The sequence below is a fragment of the Clytia hemisphaerica genome, unplaced genomic scaffold, assembly GCF_902728285.1.
Source record: "Clytia hemisphaerica strain Z4C2 unplaced genomic scaffold, Clytia hemisphaerica genome assembly, whole genome shotgun sequence".
Taxonomy (NCBI): domain Eukaryota; kingdom Metazoa; phylum Cnidaria; class Hydrozoa; order Leptothecata; family Clytiidae; genus Clytia; species Clytia hemisphaerica.
The window spans coordinates 1,813,382-1,825,630 of NW_027104441.1; positions in this window are offsets into that span (position 1 = coordinate 1,813,382).

Sequence of the window (12,249 nt, forward strand, 5' to 3'; positions counted from 1 at the left end):
GCGTCTTAAAAATGTTCTGCACGCTAATGTGTCTAACCTGTTCAATTTATTTGTGCTTAGACACCAATTCTGACATATATATGTCAGGTGACTTCGTATAAAACAATCCAGGAAGGAAACACGAGTTCGTAAGTTTACGTGAAAATTTTGCAGGGGATTTAATAATTCAGCAAATTTAACATAAGCTAATTGAATATGTTGATTTACTTCACTATCTCCTGTGCTATGTTCTTTACAGTTTTTTTATGTCCCAAAGTATCGAAAGACGGTGACATTTTTCAAATCAAAACCTTTGAGGTTGGTAATAGACGGTGGTATGTCATCAGAGTTGAGGATCATCGTTTCAGTTTTTGTATTACTTATTGAAAGACCAAAATTTGAGAAGATTTTATCAAGAAATTCAATACTTTTCTGAAGACCGTCTAATGACAGAAGATACATCACTAGGTCATTAGCATATCCTGACCTTATAATCTCTTTGGTACCCCAATAATGTTTATTATTATCTCTCATTTCATTTCGCTGTTTCGTGAGATAGCATGGATATTCAATCGATATTTGATTTCTTTGATCTGTTAACACTTTTCAAGAAAAACTCTCATAACAAAGTCAATGTAAAGATTAAAAGAGATTTGGACTTTCTGGTCCTCCTTGTCGAACACCGCTCGTTGTATCAAATGTGGTTTCTTCAAACGTCAAGGAAGTTCTTTTGTACAGTTTTTCAAGAATTTCAATCAAGATAGGATTTTGGGTATCCTTAAATGGAAGTCTGATTGAGGCGTAGCGAGATACCCTGCAAAATTTATGAGGGAGTGCAAACGTTTATGACATATTCATTATTTTTTGATTAAACAAAGACAATAATTACAGTGTCGTAAAAACCGCTCTCATCCATAAATTTTGCAGGGTACCTCGCTACGCCTATGGAACATCTATTTTCATGGGATTTGGTCGAATGCAGGTGATAGGTCCATGAATACCAGATAAAGGGGTTGCTTTTACGGTAAGAGATTTGTTGAACACGCTTGATACTGTAGATCCCATCTGTCGTTTCTCGATTCTGTCGAAATCCGTTCTGCTCATCAGTCAGTTGTGCCTCGTACCAAGGTTGGAGTCTGCTAAGGATAATGTTCACAATTAGTTTGCTTATTAATGAGCCGATACTCAAGCCTCTGTACTCAGTAGAATCCTCCTTAGAACCTTTGCCTTTCCATAAAAGTCTTCAATCTAGAGTTTCCCCATGCAGAGGGAATGTTGAGATTTTCCCATACATTTAGTGTCATTTTGTGAATAGCGTCAAGAAGAGCTGGGCACTCATATTTCATTACAAACTCAGAGTCAATATTTGCTTTTTGTTTTTGAGTTTTTGTAAATGCTTTGCGATCTCATCAATGGTAGGAGGTTCAATATTGATATCGATTGTTGAAGAAATCTTACGAAGCGACTCTACAAAACTAGATAGATTGTCCAATTCGTCCGTTCTGACAGTGTTTTCCTTTTTCGGGTTAAAATGATGTTTAAAATGTTTTAAAATTTTGTCAGGGGACACCTAGAAGAAGTTGTCGAAGTGTTCAAGGTCTATCTTTTCGCAGTAGCAAACCGTTTATCAAGTTCTATCGTTGCAGCGAGAGTATTCAGTTTCAAGGGTTTTTCCAGAAAAAAACTTTACCTCGACTGTTGTGGATATTGATTTTTCGAAGTATTGAACCCCCTGAATATCCTCTCTTATAAGAGTCAAGCTGGAGTTTTTACAAGTTCTTTGACGACTCTGTTGGTCGTTAAATGTTGAGACAAACAATTTTATTACTTTTTCTAAAGAACGTGTCATCCCTATTATTTAAAAATAACCAATCAGTTAAGCATCTTGTAAAAACTCCAATGCATCCCTCTTATAAAGATTACCCTTGATATCGTATTTTTTACTTGAAAAGACACTTTATCCCCTGGATATCCGCTCCCTTCTAGATATTTAACCTCCTTACCTCGTTACCCCCTGGATATCCGATATCCTCAACAGGGGGAAACGGACTATTTCTGGAAAAGCCCATTGTTCGTTTCTAAGTTGCCTTGATCTTTTCCTTATCTTTTTGTGTAATTGTTGCAAAGGTTTCTGATCAGCATTTTTCTTAACGATTTCATCTTTCTTCATGTATAGCTCTTTGATATTTTCGTCATTTTTCCAAAGGGTGGTGCAATTTCTGTTTTATGGTTTCAAGTAGTGGATTTTATCACAATTTATTGAAGCAGGTTTAAAACGGCCAAAAATGACAAAAACAGCATACAAAAATCTGAACATAGATTTGAAATCAGCAAGGTTTAAATTTTCTAAATAGCCTTTTTTTTTTTTGAACCAGTAGAAAAATTCTTCATTTTTTTCATCTCCATTTTTCTTATCCCTTTTTTCAATTCTTCAAAAATCTTTTATCCTGTAGATTTTTATCCTTGGAAATATCTTTCCAACGGTGTATAACTTTCTAATAAAGCATAAATGGATGCTGAGAAAATACTCAGACGACACCCCTGTGTCACAAACCCAGTGAACCCCCTCCCCGCCCGGTGGAAAAATAGCCCAAAAAATCGTTCCCGGTGGAAAAATTGCTGGGAAATTGGTGGGAAATTTTTCTATGATTTTATCCCCGTTGAAAATTGAATGTGAAAAGTTGCACTCCAAAACCATCCCCACTGGAATTTTTGGACCGACCTGGAGGTCCTATAAATTAACCGTTGTCCGCCCGTCCGTTCGTCCGTTTGTCTGTTACCAGCTTTTCTCGAGATTGGCTCATTAGTTTTTTCTGATTTTTGGCACAAAAGATGCAAAATGGCAATGCCCAAAATGTGACGGAGCCCGACCTTCAAAAAATAAAAATTTTCCGGCCGAAAATGCCGGAAATATGCCTGAAAGAGATTTTATCATTAGTTTTTTCTGATTTTTTGCTCAAAGATGCGTATTAACAATGCCCAAAATATGGCCGAGTCCGATTTTTGAGAAAAATCTTTTCCCCGGAAATCGCCGTTTTTCTGGATTTTCATTGGACTTTTTCCTTATAATTGGTTGTTTTTTGGACCTACCCCGGTGGAGGTCCTATAAATTAACCTATGTTTGTTCGTCCGTTCGTCCGTCCGTCCGTCCGTTCGTTCGTCTGTTACCAACTTTTCTCAGGATTGAATCATAGGAATCTTTTGATTTTTGGTACAAAGGTGCAAAATGGTGGTGGCCAAAATGTGACGGAGCCCGATTTTTGAAAAAAAATTTTGGGGGCAAATTTGGGCCAAAAAACGGCTAAAAAACGGGTTTTTTGTACTTTGTGAAAAATTGGATCATTAAATTTTTCTGAATTTTTGCATGAAAGTAGGGTACCATCATAGGTAAAAGATGGCTCAAGCAGATTTTTGCAAAAAAATTTTGTTGGCTCAAAAAACGCATGTTTATCTATAAGAATCACTATTAATAAGCATACCTCAATGTTCTTATTCAAATTACTCAATTTTTTTATGCGATAGATGTTTTTTTTGCTCACGAGGGCTTACTTTTGAAAAATATGTGTGTTTAAACATGCAATTTTGGTTGCTTGGCGTGCTTTTATAGAAAAACTGGCCAAATTCGATATTTTTTATAAGCACATTATCAATTACTTAGGTATTAGCTTTTCTCGAGATTAGCTCTTTCATTCTTTATGATTTTTTGCACAAAGATGCATAACTATAAACCCTTGAATGTGTCGGAGCCCAATTTTCGGAGAAAAAAAATTTTGGTCAAATTTGAGCCAAAAAACGACTAAAAAAAAGGTTTTTTGGACTTGGTGAAAAATTCGATCATTAATGTTTTCCAATTTTTTGCATGAAAGTAGGGTACCATCTTAGGTAAAAGATGGTTCAAGCAGATTTTTGCAAAAACATTTTGTTGGCTCAAAAAAACGCATGTTTACCTATAAGAATCACTATTAATAAGCATACGTCAATGTTCTTAGTCAAATTACTCAATTTTTTGATGAGATAGATGTTTTATTTGCTCATGAGGGCTGAATATGTGTGTTTAAACACGAAATTTTGGTTGCTTGTCGTGTTTTTATGGAAAAACTGGCTAAATTCGATATTTTTTTATAAGCATATTATCAATTACTTAGGTATTAGCTCTTCTCGAGATATTGGCCCTTTCATTCTTTATGATTTTTGCACAAAGATGCATAATTATAAACCCTCGAATGTGACGGACCCCGATAAAAAATGTTTTTGGGCAAATTTGGGCCAAAAAACGGCTAAAAAGGGTTTTTGGACTTTGTGAAATATTAGATCATTGTTTTTTTCTGAATTTTTGCATGAAAGTAGGTAAAAGATAGCTCAAGTAGATTTTTGTAAAAAAAATAAATTTTTAGCTCAAAAAACGCATGTTTATCTATAAGAATCGCTATTAATAAGGATACATCAATGTTCTTAGCCAAATTACTCAATTTTTTGATGAGATGTATTTCTTGCTCACGAAGTCTTGAATATGAAAGAATATTTCAAGGGCATGAAATTTTGGTTTCTAAACGTTTTTTTTATGAGAAACAAACGACTAATTTTAATAGATCGTCACTATTTGTGTTCTGAATGATTGTTTAACGGTCATGCTCACGTAGATATCAATTATATGTGTTAAATGCATAACCAGGTAGGTCCTTTAAAATATCACTTGTTTATTCAAAAACATTATGAATAGTAATGCCCACCATCAAGCATGTTTCAATTTTCAATAAAATTGATTTTTGAAGCCGGAACTATTTAAAAATTGCCGGAACAACCTATTTTCGCCGGAAAGACAGTATTTCTTGATTTTCTCGAGCTGTACTCTATATCTTATTATGAAATTTTGCACACTGATGCAAAATGACAATACCTAAAATGTAAGGGAGCCCGATTTTCGAAAAACATTTTTTTCCGTCCGAAAATGCCGGAAATATGCCGGAAAAATCGGATTTTTGACATTTTCTCGGATTTTCATCCTTAGTTTTTGCTGATATTTTGCGGAAAGATGCGTATTAGCAATGCCTGGCAATGCTCAAATTATGGCCGAGTTTGATTTTCGAGAAAAATTATTTTCCGGTCTGAAATGCCGGAAATATGCCGATTTTCATTGGACTTTTTCCTAATATTTCATTGTTTTTTCACGCAAAGAAATTATTGATAAAAAATGCCACCATCAAGCATGATTCATATGTTAATAAAACTGATTTTTATTCCATTCAGCATCTAGCTTGTTCATTATAATATCCTCAGTTAATAATTTTTTTTTTCCAGTTTTATTTCTATGTTTGTAAATCTCAAATAGTAAAAATGGTTGCCAAAGTGATATTGTATATACAATATATATAATTTTTATTTGGATAATGCGGCTTTCTTTTTATCAATAATTCATAGCTATGATGAAGATTATTTAAAATTATGAAAACTTAATGTGAAATCGTGAAGAGAGAAGACAAAATTTTTTTTTCTACGGCCATTTCGTATTTTTCATAGTGATTAAAGGTTTCAGAATATTTGGTTAAATTTATATAAAAATATAATACAAACGATAGAATACACCGTTTAACAGTCTCGCCATCTCCACCGTAAAGGCGGTAGGTAAAAATGCTCACTTTAGTACTGTGGAAGGTTAGAGCAGAGATTTGGGAAAAGAGGATAAGAATCGCCGCTGCCGCTCGCTGTTTTCTCATTGTTGGCCATTGAATTCGGCGTCGTTTGAAGTCGCTAGGCTAGGGAACAACTTGGCCAAGAAGTTGCAGTGAAAAAATGGCGTTCTGTGCAGTATTATAAGAGTTCAAGCAAAACTTCCTTAATTTGCTTCTTTGGAGGGGTTTCCTACTAATTTAAACAACTGAAAAGCAAACAACTATCTTTTGGGGTTTCCACTGACAAGAAAATCTGCTGTTGCATGCTTTATTTTTTGAGAAAAAGATGGCGGAAGCAGGCATGCTAAAATTGGATGTGAAATGGGACCTTTTTATTTTTAGCTAGTTTGCCTTACTGGAAAGTCCTTCAGAGTCAAAATAAAGTAGTTTGGGTTGGCAAAAGGTTGTAGGTGACTAGCCTAGCTTTGGTTTTTATTGGCACCTTCTAGATCTTTTTGGCACATCCTTCAAAGATAGCTGAAAAATTATATGAAAAAGTGTATTTTTTGTTTGTTAAGTTGATTAAATTGATTGATTAAATGACAACCTATAGCTTAGTTTTACATGGCAAATCTTCAAACTTTCTTAGCATTTTGATTGAAGATGGGCAGATGGGCAAAATCGACTAAAAATGTTGGTTTTTTTTTCCTAGTTTTAGATGAAAAAATAATGTTATCCTAGCAAAACTTGCTTGATGGCAATGGACAATGGATTTTAGATTTGGTAAGTATGCTAAATGCCTTGATGCCTTTTTAGCTTCTACTGAGGAAAAACATTTTTTTGGTGTTGAAATTTCAAGTTTTTTGTATGTAACAGAAAATTGCAATCAAAGTTCTAATATTTTTACTTATGTAATTTATAAAACTATGACTCTGACCGGTTTGGCTCTGACCGGTTAGTAGATTGGCTCTGACCGGTTAATAGATTGGCTCTGACCGATTAATAGATTGGCTCTGACCGGTTAGTAGATAGACCTTTTTTCAAAGAGGCCACCCTGTTGAATAATTATGTAGTCCAGCAGAAAAACAATGGTAAAACCATGCATAATTATTACAATATATGCATGATACAGTAATTATGCATGGCTCTATCATTGTTTTTATGGCTGGACTACATAATTATTCAACAGGACGTCCTCTTTGAAAAAAGGTCTATTGGCTCTGACCGGTTAATAGATTGGCTCTGACCGATTAATAGATTGGCTTTGACCGGTTAGTAGATTGGCTCTGACCGGTTAATAGATTGTCCAGTTATATAAGGTTTATTTCACCGGTTTTTGTCAGTGGTCGGTGGAATTAAGATTTGTTGTTTCAAGTGTTCTGTATTTGTTCATGATAGCTTGCTGCAAAAATCCTAATTCCCATTTTCATTATTATATACTTTCAGGTTAGTTACCATCATACTGCCCAGTAACCTAGATCCATGAATTATTTTGTATATCTTCACGTGGTTGGTATACAATGAGAATTGGCTTAAAATTTGTCTGAATTTGTCAAGTACAAGGTTCAATATCTTTGCAAACACCAACAAATTCTGCTAATAAGATGGACGGAAAGAGTTATATCGGATCACCCAAAGTTACCTTCATTTTTTTATTTTTCATTTTTTTATTTTTTTATCCACGGATCGCTGATAGTCACCTTTCCGGGGGTTTTGTTGTTTGGAATTGATTAACTAACAGTTAGGTAGGGTCAGGGTTGCTAGTAACGGCTTGTCACTGTGCCGGGTGCATACTCGGCGCCTTGGGCCCCGCAGGGTTGCTAGTAACGGCTCGAATTTCAGTCAGGTTTAAAAGAGGGGTACTTTTACCCATATTATAATAACATTACCCCCGTCTTCTGCCAGTTCGGTATAATATGTTATGAATTGCGTGGTTTTGCTGTGCGGCGATGGCTCAACTGATAGAGCGCTGGCTTCCGAATCAGAAGGTCTTTCTTTGGTGGTGGTTCGAATCCCACTCGATGCGAAAATTAGGTTGGTCGAAATTGATGGACAAATGATTGACAGGTATGAAAACTCAGTCAGAAATGAGAAACTAAGTCTCAGAAACTCAGACAGTCAGAAAAGAGAAAGACAGGATCAGAGATAAGAAAATAAAATAAAAACATGAAGGTACTTTGGGCGATCCGATGTAACTCTTTCCTAAGATGGACGGGTGAAAAGTATATTTAACTCAAAGGAAACAACAATGGAATCTGATGTCATGGTTTGTTTGCAGTTGGATTGAGGTCTTTTTATCCCTGTTTCACCAGGATTTCTTGCTTGATTACGCAAATAGTCCCAAACAAGACACCAGAATGCGGGTAGACTACAATTACAAGATATGAACCAACCATAGAGATATCAAAATGCTTTAATAGAAATTCCAGTTTGGACACTGAACTATTTTCATGCATCACATTATATCATAGTTATTCATCTTCAGTCTGGTTATATTTATGCTCTTTTTCTATAAAATTTCATTTGAAAGGGTAAATTGCTTTTTATCTTTGAGTCACACCTCTATTGGAATTAGTGAGCCCCCCTAAATCCAAGAGTGTTCCACAATATATATGTTTATTTTCCAAAGTGCTTTTAGTGAGGAAAATGTTTTTTTATTGTAATTAATTTTCTTGCAGTAACTTTTTGGAAGCAATAAGACAAATAAAATTGACATAACAAGAATCAAATTAGTCCAGAAATTTAACCAGTTTATTATTATTTTTTGTTATTACAACGCGACCAAATAAAGATTTTTGTATAATTTTTGTTTTTAATGTGTGCTACTTTTTTGTATTTATTGCTATTATTTTTCGCTTTGTTGTGTAAACTTCAAAAAGTTCTTACAAAAAAATTCATGATATTTTTGATTTTTTGTCATTGATATCATGAATTGTCATTGTTTTAGTCCTGTTTTTTTTTCCTTTCCTTCCCTTCTCCTTCATTGTTTTAATATTCAACCAAGCTAGCTCTTTTTATATGGTTGTCAAAACACTTTAGCCCGAGAAGTAATGAAAAACTATATTCGTTTTACCAGCTTCGTTTTGTGTTTGAATATAATGAATTTTAAATTCTTTACTAGGTAATTATTTCTATTTCTACAATATAATCTGTGACATTGGTTCGAGCATTCCTTGAGGAAAGTATTTTGGCTCAAACTGAAACTTTTTGGCTCGACCTACACTGTATCCGCCATGTCCAAAATGAAAAGTGCTTATAAAAAATACCAAAATCCCCGATATTAGAAATATTTTTATTTCACTTTCGATATCAACCACGGCTGCCATTTTTTGTTTGTACTTCTAGTCTTGTGCGCATAGAATAATCAAGCGCTCCGATTGGCTCAGAACTAAAACAATCGATCGGGCGCAGATATTTCAATAGAACAAAAGGCTTCCTAGCCTATATTTCTATAGCTGAATAGCGCAATTCTTATCCTCTTTTCCCAAATCTCTGGTTAGAGAAATGTAAACATTGTCATTTTTTTCTTTCCTTTACAGAGAATGTTTTAGATATTTGAACATGATATTAATGACAATTTTATGTATCTCTCCTGAAAATTTCACAAAAATTCATCTACACGTTTTTATTTTTTAAAAGAACGTCAAAAATTTTCGAAGCCTTCGGATGTTCTTAGATTTTTGGATTTGAAGCCTAAAAATGTTCTTAAAATGTTCTTATTTTCAGCATTTTTTGAGCATTTTGATGTAATTTCTTAAGAAAATGCATGTTTTTAAGTCTCCAAAGCCTTAGTATGCTCTTAGAATGTTCTTACATAGTTTGTTCTTATAAAAAAAAAACGTGTAGAGGAAAAGAAGTTATGATTAAAAGGGTTAAAAGGAGTTCTTACCTACCATTTCTCTGCTGGGTTTCCTTATGAGAGCTGGATGTTTACCTACCATTTTTTACTGGGGAGAGTGAAGTTTCCCGTGGTTGCCAAAATCAAAACAATGGAAAATTGTTCATACGCGTGCGCAGTTGACACTGTTAAACGGTGTATTAACTTTTTTTATTTCTTTCTTTTTGTTTAGATTCAAAATATTCTGAATCATGAATCGACATACTATCGACTTGTCAAAATTTCAATGCCATTTTACGTGGGATTTTGTACCCCGTGATAAACCGAAAACATATCTTCGTGACCGAATCAAAACAATCGAATGTGAGTTAGAATCACAAAAATATGAAAAGTCTAAAGGGTCGCAAAAACAACGAAACCTGCCTCAGCTTTACGCACTCAAAGGATATTTATACACGCAACTTTACAAATTAACAGATAATGGTGGAGGACAGCTCTTAGACAATGCTGAAAACAGCTTCGTTTGTGCTAACAAAGAAACTCCTGATCTCAGAGATGGTTATTTAGCAGTTATTTATGGCGGCGTAATACATTTGAGCAAAATAAAGGATGCTTCTCGATTTCCAATTGACGCTACCATCGATTATTACAATAAAGCAGACAAAGAGTGTGACCTTGCTAACCATCCCGAAGTTTTGGCTATGAAAGGATTCACTGCAAGCTTTATGCATTGTCATGAAACGGCAATACACTTTTACCAGCGAGCCTTAAAGATTGAAGAGAATGTCGAATGGTTATTTGGTTTAGCTCTGGCGAAGCTACATCGAGACGTCGGTAGAACCAAATCAGAAAATGACGAAGTTGAAATGCTTTTGAGACAGGCTATACAATTGGATCCATCTTATAAGATGGCTAAAGTCAAACTTGCCAGATTTCTGTGGGAAGAAAGAGGCGAAAATGGTCTGGAAGAAGTTGACCACTTAACTGATCCTTTGCTAAAAAACATGGAAGAAAATGGTATTATTCTCTTGGAAGAGCTTGCATCTTTGTTAGCTCGCATTAAAACTTCAGAAAAGCTTGGCGTTGAAATATTCCAAAAATGTTTGGTGCGAAATCCAACTTCACAGAAAACACTGCGTGGTCTTGGAAATCATTATTTTTATAGCAAGGGGCACAAAAAAAAATTCGATGAACAATTTTTAAATGAAAGCCTCAAATATTTCACTGCTCTTGTCTCAGACCCGGAAAATGCAAAGCCATTTGATATCGCTAAATTGGGCTCTATTCATCTAGCTGCTTACAAATATTACAAGGGGCTGGGACAAGGTAATGGCTCGAACGGCAGAAGAAATCACCAGAGAGGGGGAAATCAAGAAAAGGCAAGAGAACATCAACAAAAAGCAGAGGAGCACAAAAGTAAAAGTAAAGAATGGTACGGAAAAGCTGCAGAAGAGCTTAAGAAGGGACATCATGATTTGAGAAGTGACGTTGAAACATGCTTTAGACTTTCAGAATACTATAAGGAATTTGAGCCAGAGCGAGAAGAGTATTACTTAAGGGAAACTTTGATCAAAGCCAGTCAAGGAAGCGAAAAAGATGCATTCGGAGAGCTTGATTTCGTTAAGAAAGCAAGAGAAAGATTGTTAGAGGTTGTTACAAAGAAGAATGGAGATCCAACAACTATGTTTCAAACGAAAGCATGGGCTTACGAGCAAACCGGTCATTTTGAAAGCGCTTTGTTTTATTTGGAAAAAGCAATTAATCTTTGCAGGCGAGGAAATCATCTATATATGTTAGAGAAAAGAGCTGAACTATGTTTAAAGATTGTTAAGGATAAACGGAGGCGTGGAATCAATTTCAAGATATCCATGAATGTTTTGGATGAGCACATTCAACAGCTACCAGACGGTTCTATGAAGCAATTATTGGTGTACGAAAGCCAAAAGATTAGGATCGAAGAATTAATGTCAAGTGAAGAAGTTCTAGAATGCTTAGAAAAAAGAATAAAGGAATTCGAAGATTTTATAAGGTGTCACAACGTTCGTATGGTTTGCAAGTTGGAAACATATGAAGAGTTTGTTGACAGATTAATCGACATCGCTCATGCTAGTAAAGTCGTCTTAGATCGTTCTGTTAAGTACATCAAAGTCCAGCTTTACCCAGAAGTAGCTAAGGACTTTATATACTACCCAAAACCAGCTGAACTAAAGGAGAAAAACGAGAACGAAAGACGTGACGCACTTCAAAAAATGTTCCATAAAATCAACAAATGGTCTGGTTTCGATCATGATTACAAAGTCCTGTTTGATTTCTTTGTAGATAGACTGGACCTTCAAAAATATCCCTTTATTGAAGGTCTAGTGGAAGTACGCAACAAGGGCGAGCACGATTTTAAAGAGCGACAATTAGAGGTTTTAAATAAACATTTTGATACCAGAGAAGATAAAATTGAGTTTGTGCGACTTGGTTCCAAATACGCAGCTGATGTCTGGAGTTTTGTTAAAACGGAAGTTGACAAAATAAAACATCAGTTACAGGCATAACACGTCTAAATGAAATGTCTGGTTTATTGATATGATAATACAACTACCTCCAGCTACCTAAGTAAGGAAATTTCGGTAACAAATAAGTGTTCTCAGATACAATTTCATTTGGCGGATGACTGCAATTATTAAATTTGTCAAGGATTTAATTTGATGGATTTTTTTGACCAAAAACCATCATTAAATCACCAAAAAACTTGATGTTCAATTAAATTGTGCTTCAGACTGTAGTCGGTAAAAAACTGTGAGCCATACTTCTTTTGATATTATTTAATCGAAT